Genomic DNA, 21,104 nt, shown 5'->3' with positions numbered 1-21,104 from the left:
TTTTGCCAAAATTTTATTACTATAGAAAATTTTTTAAAAATTATATTTCCATAGAAAATTTTTGTTCAAATTTTTTTTCTGTAGAAAACTTTTATCAAAAATGTATTTATATAGAAAATTTTGTCAAAATTTTATTTCTGTAGAAAAATTTTATCAAAAATTTATTTATATAGAAAATTTTGTCAAAATTTTATTTCTATAGAAATTTTTGTAAAAAGTTTGTTTTATAGAAAATTTTCTGTAGAAAAATGTTATCAAAAAAAAAATTTGTCAACAGAAAAATTTTATCAAAATTTTATTTCCATAGAAATTTTTGTCAAAATTGTATTTTTAAAGAAAAATTTTATTTATAGAAAAACCATAAAAATTTCATTTATAGAAAATTTTGTCAAAATTTTATTACTACAGAAAATTTTTTAAAAATTTTTTTTCTATAGAAAATTTTCTCAAAATTTAATTTATATAGAAAATTTTATCAAAATTTAATTTTTATAGAAAATTTTGTCAAAATTTTATTGCTATAGAAAATTTTGTCAAATTTTATTTCCATAGAAAATTTTGTAAAATTTTATTTCTATAGAAAATTTTTTATATATAGAAAATTTTATATATATAGAAAATTTTGTCAAAATTTTATTTCTATAGAAAATTTTGTCAAAATTTTATTTCTATAGAAAATTTTGTCATAATTTTATATCTTGTAACCCAATTTTACTACTGGAGCTAATCTCCACATAACTATAAAAATTATATATTCCCGCTTTATAGCTGGATAGGCCCCGGCGAGATTCGAACTCACGATCTCCTGTTTACTAGACAGGCGCTTTAACCAACTAAGCCACGGCGCCATGTGTTGTGCAATATAAGTCTCATTCAATGAAAATTTCTGTAGTAATTATCTAATATTTCCATAGAAGTTTTATGATATTTTCAATGAATTTCAAATATCATATCTGCCACATCTTATCATTAATGAATTTTCTCCCAAAATAAGGAAAATTAATAAAATTAATATATATAGTTATTCAAAAACATTTAATAATTGATTAAAACGATTTTAGATGCTAGTGTCATATTGGAAGAAAATTTTAAATTACCTGCCTGCCACATTTTAACTCATTAATTGATTACAGGGATCGACTTTGGTCACGTTTTTTTGCAGTGGGCACCAATTGGCCCTTTTATACACTATCATAAATCAAATTGTTATCAATTTTTTATTATATTCTTGATGACATTGCTCTTTGTCTGTACATATAACTTTCTTTTACACCAACAAAGACTTAGAACAACTCTATCTGCTTGAATTCTTCATGATTCATGGAAAAAATGTAAATTCCACAGTAATTAGGCCCCGGCGAGATTCGAACTCACGATCTCCTGTTTACTAGACAGGCGCTTTAACCAACTAAGCCACGGCGCCATATGATTGCGGGAATATTCACATAATTTTATATTTTTGGGTTAATTGGAAAAATTCTTAACATTGCACTATAACTATAAGATATTGCCAGGAAATATGTGCAGAGCATCCACTTTTTTCAGTGACGGCAATATCAAAAATAAAAATTGCAATACAAATAAAAAGTGAAGGGAACTGAGTACTTCTGTGTCATATAAATGTGTGTCATATAAATGCTTCAGTTGACCCATTTTGTACATACAACCACTATCGAAACATAATTCAACACTGACAAAAGTTAACTCCATGGCACTCATATTCTTTAAGTCCTATTTACCTAAATTTTGGAATGTAGTCTTTATATTTTTGGATACATTTCTGAACGCATGCAAGAGTTTTATTCGACAAATTTTATATCAAACATTAATATTTTAATTCGGTTCAATTTTAGTGGAGAAAATGTTATTTTTTTTAAATATATTTACGTGTTGTCTTAGTTTGAGTAGCTTTTAATTGTTTGGCTGTGAGGGTTGTGTTGTTGTGATTGGCTTCTGTTATACTGGCTGTTAGTTATAAAGTCATTGAGAGAGCATTGGTAACAAGAGACTGAGCTAAGGTGGTGAGATTTTTCCATAACGAAAGAAAGATCATAGTACTCGTAATGTGTTAAAGGCGTGCAGGTGGGGGTTCCAAGTTTTTGGTATTATAATTATTCGACACACTTTTTTTTTGGGGAAGACGTTCGAAATGGTAATTTTTCACATAAACAAACAAACTGACTTCTTAAAAAAAAAATTAAGAAAAATATAAACTACTCTTTATTATATAGTTAGCTAGTGTAATAGGGATGTCATATAACGATGTGTGATTGTTTCATCGCGACTATTTTGTGGCTGCAGGAAAAGTCACTTGCTTACCATCTGAGGATATTGTAATAACAATCAAATCGAATTGACGAATTTGTCAAACAATTTGAAAGTGTCTGCCTTAATCTGAAATTTGAGTAGGTTAACAAGAGGTATTACTTCCTGCACTCACTGTTGCCACTCATGCCAAACATAATCTACCAAAATTTTAAGAAAATTTGACCAAAAAACCACCAAATTAACAAGTAAGGAAAGTCTAAAGTCGGGCGGGGCCAACTATATTATACCCTGCACCACTTTGTAGATCCACATTTTCGATACCATATCAAATCCATTAAATCTGAAGCAATTTTTAGGCAACTTTGCAAAAGTGTATTTATGCTTTATCGGTCCAAGATATGTATTCGAAGTATAGGAAAATTTCGAGTTATCAGTGACGCTTTTACAAGAAAAATGTGGGTATTTTGGGCAATTTTGCCGAAATCAGAAAAACATATATATGGGAGCTATATCTAAATCTGAACCGATTTCAACCAAATTTTTCATGCATAGCTAGAATATTAATTCTACTCCCTGTGTAAAATTTAAAGCAAATTAGGGCAAAACTCTTGCTCCTGGGGCCATATAAGTGCATATCGGGCGAAAGATATATATGGGAACTATATCTAAATCTGAACCGATTTCAACCAAATTTGGCGTGCATATCGAAAACATTAATTCTACTCCCTGTACAAAATTTAAAGCAAATCAGGACAAACTTCTAGCTTCTGGGGCCATATAAGTTCATATCGGGAGAAAGATATATGTTATATGAGAGCTATATCTACAACTAAACCGATTTCTTCCAAAATCCATAGGGTACTATTCTGACCCAAAACATATACTTGTGCCAAATTTGAAGTGGATTGGACTTCAATTGATAACAAAAATGTGTTCACAGACAGACGGACGAACGGACATGTCTAGATCGACTCAGGGGCCGGCCCTGAGCAATATTGCCAAATATACCATATGTCTATCTCGTCTCCTTCTGGGTGTTGCAAACATATGCAGTAACTTATAATACCCTGTTCCACAGTGTCGCGCAGGGTGTAAAAAAAGTATTTTGAAGTCATAATGTTATTTCTATAGAAAATTTTGTAAAAAATTTATTTCCATAGAAAATTTTGTCAAAATTTTGTTTCAATAGAACATTTTTTCAAAATTTTATTTCTATAGAAAATTTTGTCAAAATTTTATTTCTACATAAAATTTTATCAAAATTTTATTCTATAGAAAATTGTATCAAAATGTTATTTTTATAGGAAATTTTGTCAAAATTTTATTTCTATCGGACATTTTGTCAAAATCTGCCACGAACACACTATCCACTGGGCTACGTAGCTGTTATAGTCACAAGTAGACAATTATCTTTGTAATAATTTATATAGCATAGTTTGCAGCGCCCACGAGCCCATTCAAACATAACATTATTTAAAAGAAACATATATTTGTTGGCCACGTGTAGCAGTGGTTAGCATGTATGCCTTGCATGCATAGGGTCGTGGGTTCAATCCCTGCTCCGACCGAACACCATTTTTATTATTTTTTTTTTAATTTACACATTTATATTTGTACTATATAAAATTTTTATAATGAAACTTCGAAATGTGGGTTATTAAAGATTTACAGTCAGAAAAAAAACAGTGCTTGATATAAACGAAATGGACTCAGCTTTTGGATAAAACATTATTTTGTATTGCAAAAATAACACTTTTGTCAAAATCTTATTTCGATAGAACATTTTTTTTTTAAATTTCATTTCATTGTCAACATTTTATTTCTATAGAAAATTTTGTAAAAATTTGATTTCTATGGTATAGAAAATTTGGTAAAAAAAATTCTTGTCATCATTTCTATAAAATTTTTTTTTTTCAAAATTTTATATATATTGTTGTTTTATATCTTATTGTTGTCAAAATTTTATTTCTATAGAAAATTTTATCAAAATTTTGCGTCTATAGAAATTTTTATCAAAATTATGTATCTATAGAAAATTTTGTTGCTATAGAATTTTTTGTCAAAATTCTGGATGAAATTTCATCCGTAACAATTTTGTGAATGTAACTGGCGAAAATAAAATGCTATTATGATACTCTTATATCTGGTTGTTAGGCTAAGTATTTACCCCACCATCTAATGTATAAGACATGTCTATATCTGCTGTTCTAACTCTGACATTTGATCAGATCCATTGTCGAAAAAAATACAGTTTAAAATTGTGATGCTATAGTAGTGGTTGATAAAGTTTGAATAGCTTGTGTTTGGTTGTGTATTGTTCATGTGTTTGCCGTATGCTATCATGGTATGGTGAATATACTTTGAGAGATATTGAAAGCCCTAACAGAAGAGAGAGGGAGAGTTGGCTGTTATCATGAAATTGGGAAAATGGTTTGACAGATGATGGGATCAGGGCTGCCAATAAAATTTCAAGAAAAATCGTCACATTTTTCCGAAAAAAATCGTCATAATCGTCACTTCCATTTTAAAAATCGTCAAAAAATCTGCAGTGTAAATAATATTCAATCCAAACTAATTTTTTTTGGTTAAAAACAAAAGTATTTATTTCATAAAAAGAACAGAAAATTAATATATCCCACTATGCATTTCAACAACAAAATCTCAATGAATTCGGCTTTGTATAAAAATAACTTTAAAAAATGTATGCAATGCTATGCTATGCAATTAAAAAAATAATATAAAAATTATTTTTTTAATATATATGTTAGTTATTAATTCAGTAAGATTTTTATTTAAAAATTTTTCCACAATTTGAACATAAATCTCCAATTAAGAGGTACAATATTCTATTGAAAAAAAATTTTAACAAAATCTTCTATAGAAATAAAATTTTGACGAAATTTTCTTAGAAATAAAATTTTGCCAGAATTTACTATAGACAAAAAATTGCCAACAATGTTCTATAGAAATAAATTTTTCAAGAACGTCCTATAAAAATATGCAAGAATTCTCTACAGATATAAAGTACTCAGAAAGTTTTCTATAGAACTAAAATTTTGACAAAAATAAAAATAAAATTTGTCAAAATTTTCTACAGAAATAAAATTTTGACAAAATTTTCTATAGAAATAAAATTTTCTATAGAAATAAAATTTTGACAAAATTTTCTATAGAATAAAATTTTGACAAAATTTTCTATAAAACTAAAATTTTGACAAAATTTTATATAAAACTAAAATTTTGACGAAATCTTCTATAGAACTAAAATTTTGACAAAATTTTATATAGAAATAAAATTTGACAAAATTTTCTATAGAAATAAAATTTGGACAAAATTTTCTATAGAAATAAAATTTTGACGAAATTTTCTTAGAAATAAAATTTTGACGAAATTTTCTTAGAAATAAAATTTTGACGAAATTTTCTTAGAAATAAAATTTTGCAAGAATTTACTATAGACAAAAAATTGCCAACAATCTTCTATAGAACTAAAATTTTGACAAAATTTTATATAGAAATAAAATTTTGACAAAATTTTATATAGAAATAAAATTTTGACAAAATTTAATATAGAAATAAAATTTTGACAAAATTTTATATAGAATAAATTTTTGACAAATTTTTCTATAAAACTAAAATTTTGACAAAATCTTCTATAGAACTAAAATTTTATATAGAAATAAAATTTGACAAAATTTTCTATAGAAATAAAATTTGGACAAAATATTCTATAGAAATATAATTTTGACAACATTTTCTATAAAACTAAAATTTTGACAAAATGTTATATAGAAATAAAATTTTGACAAAATTTTCTATAAAAGTAAAATTTTGACAAAATCTTCTGTAGAATTAAAATTTTGACAAAATTTTCTATAGAAATAAAATTTGGACAAAATTTTCTATAGAAATAAAATTTGACAAAATTTTCTATAGAAATAAAATTTGGACAAAATTTTCTATAGAAATAAAATTTTGACGAAATTTTCTTAGAAATAAAATTTTGCAAGAATTTACTATAGACAAAAAATTGCCAACAATTTTCTATAGAACTAAAATGTTGACAAAATTTTATATAGAAATAAAATTTTTACAAAATTTTATATAGAAATAAAATTTTGACAAAATTTTATATAGAATAAATTTTTGACAAAATTTTCTATAAAACTAAAATTTTGACAAAATCTTCTATAGAACTAAAATTTTATATAGAAATAAAATTTGACAAAATTTTCTATAGAAATAAAATTTGGACAAAATTTTCTATAGAAATATAATTTTGACAACATTTTCTATAAAACTAAAATTTTGACAAAATGTTATATAGAAATAAAATTTTGACAAAATTTTATATAGAATAATTTTTTGATAAAATTTTCTATAAAAGTAAAATTTTGACAAAATCTTCTGTAGAATTAAACTTTTGACAAAATTTTTTATAGAAATTAAATTTGGACAAAATTTTCTATAGAAATATAATTTTGAGAACATTTTCTATAAAACTAAAATTTTGACAATATCTTCTATAGAACTAAAATTTTGACAAAATGTTATATAGAAATAAAATTTGACAAAATTTTCAACAGAACTACAATTTCAACAAAATTTTCTATAGAAATAAAATTTTAACGAAATTTTCTATAGAAATAAAATGTTGACAAAATTTTCTATAGAACTAAAATTTTGATAAAATTTCCTAAAAAAAAATAAATAAAATTTTGACAAAATTTTCTGTAGAAATAACATTTTGACAAAATTGCCTAAGGAAATAAAAATTTTGATAAAATTTTCTATAGAAATAAAATTTTGACAAAATTTTCTATAGAATTAAAATTTTAACACAATTTTCTATAGAAATAAAATTTTAAAAAAATTTTCTATAGAAATAAAATTTTGACAAAATGTTCTATAGAAATAGACTTTTGCAAAATGTTCTATAGAAATAAACTTTTAAATAAATAAAATATATAGAAATAAAATGTTGACAAAATTTTCTATAGAAATAAAATTTTGACAAAATTGTCTAAAGAAATAAAAATTTTGACAAAATGTTCTATAGAAATATACTTTTGCAAAATGTTCTATAGAAATAAGCTTTTAAATAAATAAAATATATAGAAACAAAAATTTGACAAAATTTTCTATAAGAACAACATTTTGATAAAATATTGATAATATTTTTTATAGAAATACAATTTTTTTCTTTAGAAATAAAATATTGACAAAATTTTCTTTAGGAATAAAATGTTGACATACTTTTCTACAGAAATAAAATTTTGACAAAATTTTCTATAGAAATAATATTTTGACATAATTTTCTATAGAAATTAAATTTTGACAAAATTTTCTCTAGGAATAAAATTTTTACAAAATTTTCTATAAAAATAAAATATTCATAAAATATTGATAATTTTTGTATAGAAATAAAATTTTTTCTATAGAAATACAATTTTGACGAAATTTTCTATAGAAATAAAATTTTGACGAAATTTTCTATAGAAATAAAATTTTGACGAAATTTTCTATAGAAATTAAATTTTGACAATTTTTTCTGTAGAAATACAATTTTGACAACATTCTCTGTAAAAATAAATGGCCTGTTCCTGTATATAGAACGAAAGCTTTCTTTCGTATTCCAAACGAAAGAAAATTGATTTTTGTTCTTTTATTTCGAAAGGCAAGTCACTTTATATTTTGTTGTCGGGTAATAAACGAACATATACAATAAGTGTCAAGAAAAAAGTAAAAGCATTGTTAACATTTCAATGAATTCTCAGGCCAAAAATTTAAAAATACTCATTTTTAATAATCAATGTATTCTCATACAAACGAATCGAACTTTCAAAAATAGAAAAACCCAAATTCATTCGAATTCGAGTGACTGCCTTTCTTTCGAACTGGTTTTCGTTCGATATACAGGAACATGGCAAAAATGTTCTATCAATTCAATATAAAACATTTCTTTCGAATAAAACATTTTTTTTTATATACTAACCACAAAAATTTGATCAACTACTTGAAAATATTTTTTTTTTATTTGATAGATTGGTAAAATTTTCTTCAAATTTTGGTGGAGTATTTTTGGCAAGAGTGGCAACCGTGGAGTATTTTTGGCAAGAGTGGCAAGGTGTAAAATGAGGTATAGCTCCAACATGTATGAAATTTCTAGCAAAAACTCGCAATTTCTCTATCTGGCAACTGTCAAATGTATTCTCTCTTGTGCTGGCTCTAAGCGTGTAAACGAACAGCTTCTAGTCAATATTTTTGAACGCAGCAAATATCGTCATTTTTGGGGCAAAAATCGGAAAATCTGGCAACTGTCAAATGTATTCTCTCTTTTGCTGGCTCTAAGCGTGTAAACGAACAGCTTCTGGTCAAAATTTTTGAACGCAGCTAATATCGTCATTTTTGGAGCAAAAATCGGAAAATCGGCATTTGCTTTTTATACCCTCCATCATAGGATGGGGGTATATTAACTTTGTCATTCCGTTTGTAACACATCGAAATATTGCTCTAAGACCCCATAAAGTATATATATTCTGGGTCGTGGTGAAATTCTGAGTCGATCTAAGAATGTCCGTCCGTCCGTCCGTCTGTTGAAATCACGCTAACTTCCGAACGAAACAAGCTATCGACTTGAAACTTGGCACAAGTAGTTGTTATCGATGTAGGTCGGATGGTATTGAAAATGGGCCATATCGGTCCACTTTTACGTATAGCCCCCATATAAAGGGACCCTCAGATTTGGCTTGTGGAGCCTCTAACAGAAGCATATTTCATCCGATCCGGCTGAAATTTGGTACATGGTCTTGGTATATGGTCTCTAACAACCATGCAAAAATTGGTCCACATCGGTCCATAATTATATATAGCCCCCATATAAACCGATCCCCAGATTTGGCTTGCGGAGCCTAAAAGAGAAGCAAATTTCATCCGATCCGGCTGAAATTTGGTACATGGTTTTAGTATATGGTCTCTAACAACCATGCCAAAATTGGTCCAATCACACAAAAATTGGTCCATATCGGTTCATAATCATGGTTGCCACTAGAGCCAAAAATAATCTACCAAAATTTTATTTCTATAGAAAATTTTGTCCAATTATTATTTCTATAGAAAATTTTGTCAAAATTTTATTTCTAGAGAAAATTTTGTTAAATTTTATTTCGTTCATAATAAAATTTTCATCATTGTCAAAATTTTATTTCTATAGAAAATTTTGTTCAAATTTTATTCGGTTCATAATCATGGTTGCCACTAGAGCCAAAAATAATCTACCAAGATTTTATTTCTATAGAATATTTTGTCAAAAGTTTATTTCTATAGAATATTTTGTTAAAATTTTATTTCTGTAGAAATGTTTGTCAACATTTTCTTTCTATAGAAAATTTTGTCAACATTTTCTTTCTATAGAAAATTTTGTCAAAATTTTTATTTCTATAGAAAATTTTGTTAAAATTTTATTTCTGTAGAAAATTTTGTCAAAATTTTATGTCTACTTTGTCAAACTGAATTATATACGTATTTGTTCGATCTTTTTTGATTTAATATAACCACGTATGGACTTACATACAATTTTAGAAGACGGTGTTAGGAGGTTTTAAGATACCTTGCCATCGGCAAGCGTTACCGCAACTTAAGTAATTCGATTGTGGATGGCAGTGTTTAGAAGAAGTTTCTACGCAATCCATGATGGAGGGTACATAAGCTTCGGCCTGGCCGAACTTACGGCCGTATATACTTGTTTTGTTTTTTTTTTTTTTTTTTTTGAGTAAAAAATCGTCAAAATGCCGATAAATCGACAAAACTGGTAGCCCTGGTTGGGATCTTTAACAGGAGAGAGAGAGAGAGAGAGAGTGGGTTAAAATAATAATAAAATCTTAGTACGAGAGACGGTCCATATTGTAACAGATATTATTTTGGAATTCCTAAAATTTTTTAAATATAAAATATTTTGAGATGTAAAAATATATGGACATATTAGTCAGTGAATGACTCTTATATATATAATTAAAAAAAAACATGACTTTACTATGTTTTCTTTAGATTTGAATGTATTCTCGAATCATAAACTGATAGTTTGACAATCACCGGGAAAACACTGTGCAAATTTTTGGCGTTGTAGAACATCTACTTACCCATATTATTCGTATCTTTTTAATAAAAACTCTTAGTTTGTTTTTATTATTTTTTGCTTATTTCAATAATAATTTTATTAGTCTTTTTCATTTCTTATTATTTTCCATCATCATCTTTAAATAATGTTTTCATATTTTTTTTGTTTGTATTTTTTGTTTCTCATTTCATTTAAATATATAATCAATGTTTATTAATAATTTAAATTAATTGTGTTTTTATCATCATCATCATGTCATATAACTTTTTCTATAGTTAGTACAGCTGTGTGTAAATGTGTGGTTTTTATTTAAATTTTTGTGTATTGAAATTGAGTGAAAACGGGATGTAAGTGTGAATGATTTTGAGTATTGTTTCTTTTTTTTTTTCTTCGTAATGTAATAAAGATAATAAAACATAATTTAATTTTTTTTTTGTGTTAAATATAAACAATATATTTTCGTTTTTTAGTAATTTTGTTTTTTGTTTATAATGAAAACCTTAATGGCCTTTTGTATGCATGTTGCTAAGTGTATACTGTTTTGTTTTTAATTTATTTGTTATACAATTTTTTCAGGATTTTATTTGTTTTGGGTCAAAAGGGAGATTTTTTTGTTTTTTTGAAATGCTTGTAATGGATGTTAGAAAAAGATTCTTCTGACAGAGTTTATGAACTAATTTATTTTTTCATTGTTATTTCTTGGTATACAAAAATTTGTTTATTTTATAAATTTCAGCTATTGTTTTTCATTAAATTGTTTTTTGTTTTTATGAAATTTAAAGTACTTATAATTTTAAATTATTTTTTTTTTACAATTTTTATTTCCGTTTAAGAAAAAAATTCTTCTATTAAAGTCTTAAAAAACACAATTGTTTGTTAGTTTTCCATAGATTTATTGATATTAGAAAATTATAATATTCAAGTTTTAAACAATTTTTTGTTTTTATTTTTTTTATGGAATATATAAAATAATATGTACAAAACTAAAAATAAAAATTATGGGTAAATACAGATGATTTGTTTGTTTAATATACAAATATTTTTTACATGTATCTAAAACCATTTCTTATCTCTTTATTAAATATATATCCGACATAAAATAATTATTTTTATTATGGGATTAGCATAGATCAGGGGCGGTAGGGGGGCAAACATGTAACACAAAACAGCTATATTATAAACATTAATAATTAAAATTATATTTTTTAAAATTTATATCAATTTTATATATTTAATATTTAGGATATTTCCTTCTATATATAATTAATTTAACATATACATAAAACACATTGATAATAGATAACATTTAAGGATATTTATTGTTTTTTTTTTTTACAAATAAACATTCCTATTCATAAAAAGAAAATAAACAAAACATTTACATTGATACATAAAATATTTCTTAAAGAAATTATATAAAAATTGTGTAAATGTTAATTTTTATGAAATGTAGATTTTGGTGAGTGTGTTATTTTATTTTGTTTATTTTTTTTTTGCATATTTAAACTAAAATATATTAACATTATTAATTATTATCAGTAATAATTATAAAGATAAACATTAACGGTTTGGAACACAATTAAATCAAGTATCAAGGAATCTTTTATATTTGTACGTGGGTTTTGATAAAAGAAAATAAAATTTCTAGAGGACCTGAACCAGTTTGAGAAATTATCAACATAAAACACAAAAGAGAATTAGCAAAGAAAAACTAATTGTTTTGAACATGGTCTTTTTTTATATCGAAGTCTTATTACCATTTCATGGCAACTAACGAAACACCCTAAAATGTATCATCGTTTTAAAACCTTTTTACACAAAATCAAAATAGTAGCATATAGAAAAATTTGTTTACTTTTGAAATTTGAATTTAAAACATTGAAATACATTGATAAATAAGAGATTTTTAGCACTTTTTCGCCAAAAATTCAATAATTAATATGAATCATACGCCGCAATGTCCAATCCGAAGCTAATATAATAAATCATACGCCACAAAGTCCACTGCTTTAATTTTAACCTTAAAAATTATACATTATCTATATCCATTAAAATATATAGTTTGCCTTAATATATTCTAAAAAAAAATCAATACGAATATATAAAAATCCAGTTCATGGAAATTGGCGAAAAAACGCAAAAAAATTATCGTATTTTGTAAATCTTTTTAAACGAAAGCCTAACAGCGGAACATAGGAAAATTTCTTTGTATTTTAAAATCGTTAACTTTTTTAAAATCACTGTTGCCAGGGAAATATTTCGGTTTACCCTAGAAAATTTGTATTACCAACACGGTTGCCAAAGTTGGTAGAATTGTACCACAACAGTAGATTTTTTTTCTATTTCGTAGATTTTTATAATTCTTGATGTCTATAGAAAAAAAATTAGAAAAAGTTTATATAATAATAAAATTTTGCGAAAAGTTTCTATAAAAAATTGAAATTATTCTATAGAAATAAAATTTTGAGGAAATTTTCTGTAGAATTTAAATATAAAAAAAAAATTATATTTTCTATAGAAATAAAATTTGGACACAATTTTTTCTAGAAATAAAATTTTGACAAAATTTTCTGTAGAAATAAAATATGGACAAATTTTTGATAGAAATAAATTTTGTACAAAATTTTCTGTAAAATTAAAATTAAAAAATAAAACTTTTATAGAAATAAAACTTGGATAAAATTTTCTATAGAAATAAAATTTGAACAAAATTTTCTATAGAAATAAAATATATAGAAATAAAATGTTGACACAATTTTCTATAGAAATAAAATTTTGACAAAATTTTCTATAGAAATAAAATTTTGACAAATTTTTTATTGAAATAAAATGTTGACAAAATTTTCTATAGAAATAAAATTTTGACAAAATTTTCTATAGAAATAAAATTTTGACAAAATTTTGTATAGAAATAAATTTTGGACACAATTTTTTATATAAATAAAATTTTGACAAAATTTTCTATAGAAATAAAATATGGTTAAAATTTTGATAGAAATAAAATGTTTACATAATTATCTATAGAAATAAATTTTGACAAAGTTTTCTATAGAAGTAGACTTTTGACAAGATTTTCTATACAAATAAACTTTTAAATAAATAAAATATATAGAAATAAAATTTTGACAAAATTTTCTATAAGAATAAAATTTTGATAAAATATTGATAAATTTCTTTAGAAATAAAAATTTGACAAAATTGTCTAAAGAAATAAAAATTTAAAAAAAATGTTCTATAGAAATAAAATTTTGAAACAAATTTCATTAGGAATAAAATTTTGACAAAATTTTCTATAGAAATAAAATTTTGACAAAATTGTATAAAGAAATAAAAATTTTGACAAAATTGTCTATAGAAATAAAATTTTGACAAAATTTTCTATAGAAATAGATTTTTGCAAAATGTTCTATAGAAATAAACTTTCAAATAAATAAAATATATAGAAAAAAAATTTTGACAAAATTTTCTATAAGAACAACATTTTGATAAAATATTGATAATTTTTTATAGGAATAAAATTTTTTTCTTTAGAAATTTTGACAACATTTTCTATAGAAATAAAATTTTGACAAAATTTTCTTTAGGAATATAATGTTGACATAATTTTCTACAGAAATAAAATTTTTACACAATTTTCTATAGAAATAATATTTTGACAAAATTTTTTATAGAAATAAAATTTCGACAAAATTTTCTTTAGGAATAAAATTTTTACAAAATTTTCTATAGAAATAAAATATTCATAAAATATTGATCTTTTTTTTATAGAAATAAAATTTTTTCTATAGAAAAAAACATTTGACAAAATTTTCCATGGAAATAAAACTTTGACCGAATTTTCTATAGAAATAAAATCTTGACAACATTTTCTATAGAAATAAAAGTTTGACAAAATTTTCCATAGAAATAAAATGTTAACAAAAATTTCTTTAGGAATAAAATGTTGACAACATTTGCTATAGAAATAAAATTTTGATAAAATATTGATACATTTTTCTATAAAAATAAAATTTTAACAACATTTTCTATAGAAATAAAATTTTGACAAAATTTTCGTTAGGAATAAAATGTTGACATAATTTTCTATAGAAATAAAATTTTGACAAAACTTTCTATAGAAATAATATTTTGACAAAAATTTCTATAGAAATAAAATTTCGACAAAATTTTCTTTAGGACTAAAATTTTGACAATATTTTCTATAGAAATAAAATTTTGACAAAATTTTCTATAGAAATAAAATTTTGACAAAATTTTCTATAGAAATAAAATTTTGACAAAATTTTCGATAGAAATAAAATTTTGACAAAATTTTCTTTAGGAATAAAATTTTTACACAATTTTCTATAGAAATAAACTTTTGATAAAAATTTTCTGTAGAAATAAAATTTTGACAAAATTTTCTACAGAAATAAAATTTCGACAAAATTTTCTTTAGGAACAAAATTTTTACAACATTTTCTATAGAAATAAAATTTTGACAAAATTTCCTATAGAAATTAAATTTTGAGAAAATATTTTATAGAAATAAACTTGTGATAAAAATTTTCTATAGGAATAAACTTTTGATACAAATTTTCTATAGAAATAATATTTTGACAAAATTTTCTATAGAAAGAAAATTTTGACAAAATTTTGCTTTAGAAATAAAATGTTGACAACATTTTCTATAGATATACAATTTTGACAAAATTTTTATAGCAATAAAACTTTTATTTCCTTAGAAATAAATTTTTGACAAAATTTTCTATAGAAATAAAATATTGCCAAAATTTTGTGGTAAAATTTTCTTCAAAGATTGGTAGATTTTTTTTTGGCATGAGTGTTAACCGTGGTTACAACACATTGTTAAAGATCAAGTCTTGCCGGCTTCTAATTTCCTCCTCTTGTGCCACCAAAATGTAAAAATTATTAAAAAATTTAAAAATTATTAAAAAATGTAAAAATTGTTAAAAACTGTGTTGAGTGCAAAAGTCCCTACATTGAGCCCCTACGTCCCTACAAGACACTAAATATTAGAAAAAAAAACCTACATGTCGATAATTTCCCCTAGTTCTGGCAACACTGTTTGAAATTGATTACGCCTTTTGAGATTAATAGTACTGTTACCAAAAAAAAAACTCAATAATTAATATGAATCATACGCCACAAAGTAAATTTACGAAGCCAATTAATATAAATTATACGGCACAAAGTCCACTGCTTTAATTTTAATCTTAACCGAATGCATATTATTTTTTACATGAAAAAGTATTTTAGTTAAAATAATCTCTTGCATATATAACAAATATATTTATTTCTTAGTCTGTCATTATTGATTTCTATAGTGTTATGGTAAAACTCTGAAAAATAAGCCATCTAAGTGGACGAAAACAAAGCTATTTTGGATTTCCCAATTATTGAAAATATTAGCCAAGTAAATTTTCAATTATTTAGAACGAGTTTTAACCCGCCCAAAATAACCAATTTAATGAAAATTAATATCATCTTTTATTGTTGATAATTTCTCATATCTTTGTGTATATAGAATTTAGTCCAATGAAATATAAACTAGAATTATTATATTATTTCTTTTTTTGTGTGTTTTGATCATCTAATTTTTTCTTTTTGTATAGAAATAAATATCGTTTTGTTTTTCTTTTTTGCATATTCTAACTACTCGTGTACATTCTCATTACTATATCTCCAAATATCCAAATAATCATTGTATATAAATTTCATTTTCATCATTTACTTAATACAATATACTTGCTTCATTGCAACTAATTTTTGTTTTTTTCAATTTAATTTTTCGTGTATACCACAGCCAATCAACAATGGAAACAAATTTGAAAGTGATCTGCAAATTGTAATAGGAGCTGATGGCCTGGAAATATCTTCAAATGCCTGCCTCTAGATCATTTTCAAATTTGTTTTTTTTTTTCAATTACATCCTATTTAAATCATTTACCAATGCTTATGCAAAAACTTTAATATTTTAACATACTTTTACTTTTTCTTCTTATTCATATTCTTATCTCAATACAAATTCAAATTTCCATAACGCTTTCAAAATATCTGTAGGTGAAGAATGATTAAAAAAAAATACAATCTGATCAGATATTGTTTCAAAAAATATTAAAAAAAAAAATTAAAAATAATAATATGCGATTTCTATGGAATTTTAAATTCTATTTTGCTTGTATTTAAGAAAGGTTGATGTCAATTGCTTAACTTTTATTAACTATTGCAGTTTTTTGAGGATTTTAATTATATCTTCATCTTGAAAGTGGCAACTACTGTATTTGTTAAGATTTCTATTTTTTAAGATTTTGCTTAATTTTTTTTTACGAAAATTTTTTTAAAAATAACTAAATGTATAATCAATTACATTTTTCTGAGATAAAATAATTTTTAACGAAAATTTCTATAAAATTAAAACATAGATTGAAAGATCAAACCCCAAAGGCGACCGACACTTTTATTACAAGCATACGTAAACATACCGAATTCGCAGGGGGTGCAGAGAAGATTTTCCAGAAACATTTGGTATTTATCTAATTTCCTTCTTGGTGGGATTTATGTCGCGTGGAGACAAACTGGAAATATATTTGGGTTATATTTAGTTCAAGGGTATCGATCTAAAAGAAGTTTATGTTGAAAAATTTTGTATAGATTGCAAAATGTCTATATATATAGATTTCAAATGGCTTTGCTCTGTTAATGTAATGGGATAAAATATCTGTTAAGTTTTAGTGTCAGTGGTTGTATTTGTGTGTTGGGCTTTTGATATGATTTCACAGTTTGAGAGACACTAGAGAGTGAACCCTTAGAGAGTGAGTCACAGCAATGACAATCGGGTGCCCCATAATCACAAATTTGTACAGAAAGTCATTCGTTTACTCCAAAAAACCAACGAAAGAGAGCGAGAGAGATGAAATTTAACAATTGAGAAATAGAGAAGATGTAATTTTTTGAGGAGTTTTCCCAGTAATTCTGGCCAGAATTTCTTATGGGAAGCACAAAACGCGCGACGACTAGAGGTATTGCGCCATATTGATATATTTTCTTCCTTGGCGGAACATAACGTAGTGCTGCCAATAATTCCTAATATGTTATTCTCATTGTTGTTGGATCACAATGTAAGAATTTTTTTTTCATTTTTCGCTCGTTTTCAAAACGAGCGGTATTTTCTTTCGTGGCAGATCGCTCCTAATATTTTAATCTCACCAATAGGCATTGTTGTTGGATGACCATGTGGGCATTATTTTTATTTTCATTTAAAACGACAAATAATTTAATAAGCTTTAATTTAATAAATTTTAATTTAATAAAATTAAGTATTAAAAACTAATGATTTATTCACACAATATAGTAAAATAAGGAAAAAGTTGAAATTTTTTGAGTCAACATTTTTTTTATTCTGCTGAGATCTAATGTCAAATATTAATAAAAAAACAAGTATATACGGCCGCAAGTTCGGCCAGGCCGAATCTTATGTACCCACCACCATGGATTGCGTAGAAACTTCTACGAAAGACTGTCATCCACAATCGAATTACTAGGGTTGTGGTATCTTAAAACTTCTTATTCCTGCATGGTTGTTGGATACCATATACTAACATCACGTACCAAATTTCAACCAAATGGGAAGAATTTTGCTCTTCCAAGGGGCTCTGGAGGTCAAATCTGGGGATCGGTTTATATGGGGCCTATATATAATTATGGACCGATATCGACCAATTTTTGCATGGGAGTTTGAGGCCATATATTAACACCACGTACCAAATTTCAACTGAATCAGATGAATTTTGGTCTTCCAAGAGGTTCCGGAGGTCAAATCTGGTGATCGGTTTATATGGGGCTATATATAATTATGAACCGATGTGGACCAATTTTTGCATGGTTGTTAGAGACCATATAATAACATCACGTACCAAATTTCAGCCGGATCGGATGAAATTTGCTTCTCTTAGAGGCCTCGCAAGCCAAATCGGGGGATCGGTTTATATGGGGGCTATATATAATTATGGACCGATGTGGACCAATTTTTGCATGGTTCTTAGAGACCATATACTGACACCATGTAAAAAATTTCAGCCGGATCGGATGAAATTTGCTTCTCTTAGGGTCCTCGCAAGCAAAATCGGGGGATCGGTTTATATGGGGGCTATATATAATTATGGACCGATGTGGACCAATTTTTGCATGGTTGTTAGAGACCATATACTAACACCATGTACCAAATTTCAGCCGGATCGGATGAAATTTGCTTCTCTTAGAGGCCTCGCAAGCCAAATCGGGGGATCGGTTTATATGGGGGCTATATATAATTATGGACCGATGTGGACCAATTTTTGCACGGTTGTTAGAGACCATATACTAACACCATGTACCAAATTTCAGCCGGATCGGATGAAATTTGCTTCTCTTAGAGGCCTGGCAAGCTAAATTTTGGGGTCCGTTTATATGGGGGCTATACGTAAAAGTGGACCGATATGGCCCATTTGCAATACCATCTGACCTACATCAATAACAACTACTTGTGCCAAGTTTCAAGTCGATAGCTTGTTTCGTTCGGAAGTTAGCGTGATTTCAACAGACGGACGGACGGACGGACGGACGGACATGCTCAGATCGACTCAGAATTTCACCACGACCCAGAATATATATACTTTATGGGGTCTTAGAGCAATATTTCGATGTGTTACAAACGGAATGACAAAGTTAATATACCCCCCATCCTATGGTGGTGGGTATAAAAACCAAGGGGGCACAAATTGCGCGGGGATTAACGGCTTCTGGGCAAATTGAAATATTTTCTAATTCGTTTATGATAAATAGCCAATAGTGTTACCAATCATTCTTAATGTTTTTAACTCACCACTAGGCATTGTAGTTGAATTACCAAGTGGCAATTATTTTATTATGAAAATATAAGAAGAAGAAACTCATTTTTTTTAATATGAAATATTACAAACTTTAATTTAATTAAGATCAAAAAATACGTAGAAAAACAGATTTCGAGTCAAGTTATTTTAATCTGTTCAAAAATATAACAATTTCTAATGTCATTTTCAAGATGAAGTTATATTTATTTATTTTTTTTTATTGTTCCTGTATCATAATTGATTGCTATAAAGTATGTATTTTATATACACAATTTTGTAATTTAAAAATGGAAAAAATCTTTTATTTTTAATTTAAATTTTCCCTTTTGAATTATTTTAAATCTTCGTTTTTTTTTCGTAAGAATTTTGCACTTTGAAAAATTTATATTTTGTCATTTACAATTTCCGTTAAATATTTTCTTGTTTGTTTTGCTAAATAATTTTTGCACTTGGTTACTTGACTTATTTTATTTCAATATGCAGGTTACAGGGTTTGGATTTTTGTATGGGTCATATAATTTATAAATATGTATTGCAAATTTGCTATTGGTACAAGGAAAGGTCCTATGTGTTATTATTAACATGCTTAATATTTTGCTTTTTTTTCTAAATTGTTGTTGCTTTCTGGTGTATGGTACTTGGTTAACAGGCTATGTATGAAAATTAAAAGAAAAGTTTTTTTTTTTGAAAATGTTTTTTATTAATATGAAATTCTATTTGTTTCTATTGATGTTAAGTGAAAAAATATTTGTTTTTTATTTATTTTGTTTTTCAAATTTGTGTTAACAATTCGTTTAATTTTTGTTTGTTGCAATTTGTTTTATGTATGTTTAACATGGTAAAAATGCTAGTTGTATGCAATTTGTTTTTGTTTTTTTATTTCAGAAATTATTTTTAACAACTTCTTAAAATGTAGTGTTTTAAATATTATTTTTAATATCTTTTTTATTTATATATAAGTAGGGGGCTGCTCAGCTTTGTGTTTTTTTTTTTAATTTAGTTTTTTTTATTCAAAAATTGTTTCATTTTTTTTTTGTGTAATGCACTTAAAAATGTACTTTATGGGTTTCTTTATTTTTATACATATATAGATATATGCAATATTTATTATAAATTAGAATTTTATGGATTTGTAGTTTTTTTTTTGTGATGCCTAATAAATTTTTTTGAATATTTTGTAAGTTTTCATACACTGAAAAGTTAACAAAAATTAAAAAAAATAACGATTTTTTTGACTAAGTATAAAAATTGGTTTTAATTTAATGGAATAAAAATTAAAACTGATAACAAATAATAATTAAAAAATTTGCTTGCACACATAAACTTAAACGAGCAAAAGTTTTTAAAAATATTTCCTTATAATTTAAGAAAATAAATCAACTCATTTCCATCTAAAGGTGGGTATTAAGTTCGAGTTTAGCCGCTAAAAACGTCATTTTTTCACGATTACTTTTCTTTAATAATCCATTTTAAGGAATACAAACTTTGTGAAAATTTGCTTTGGGCTTTTCCCCATCAAGTTATAATAAAATTTGCAACAAATATGTATAATTTCATGCATTTTTCTTATTGATTTAGTTTTCACTTTAGCGATTTTAGCGGCTAAACTCGAACTTAATACTCACCTTAAAGGTCGTTAACACTGTGTCATTTTAAGATCGGCAAAATGTCCGGTTTTCGCACCGCTATTTTTTCGGTTATTTTATTAAAATTATTAAATTTAAAGCGAATAATTTTATTTTAATTTAATATTTAATAGAATTGGATTGGATTGTTTACATTTCCATTTTTAATTGTATGAAAAATAGTAACCGTGATAGTTTTATGCAACTTTTCTTATTGTCTCACTA

The 21,104-nt window shown here is 25.3% G+C and overlaps 2 non-coding genes across 2 annotated transcripts; both read right to left on the bottom strand.

Moving 5' to 3' along the window:
• Window positions 1-774: 774 nt before the first annotated feature.
• TRNAT-AGU (transfer RNA threonine (anticodon AGU)) lies at window positions 775-848 on the bottom strand. Its single transcript has one exon. It is a non-coding gene; the product is annotated as a tRNA-Thr (tRNA).
• Window positions 849-1,349: 501 nt separating this feature from the next.
• Window positions 1,350-1,423, bottom strand: TRNAT-AGU (transfer RNA threonine (anticodon AGU)). The gene has a single exon. It is a non-coding gene; the product is annotated as a tRNA-Thr (tRNA).
• Between the last annotated feature and the right edge of the window lie 19,681 nt (window positions 1,424-21,104).

The sequence above is a fragment of the Haematobia irritans genome, chromosome 2 (genome assembly GCF_050003625.1).
Source record: "Haematobia irritans isolate KBUSLIRL chromosome 2, ASM5000362v1, whole genome shotgun sequence".
NCBI classification, from domain to species: Eukaryota; Metazoa; Arthropoda; class Insecta; order Diptera; family Muscidae; genus Haematobia; species Haematobia irritans.
Note: the sequence above shows the minus strand (reverse complement) of the source record. Positions and strands in the feature narration are given on the sequence as shown.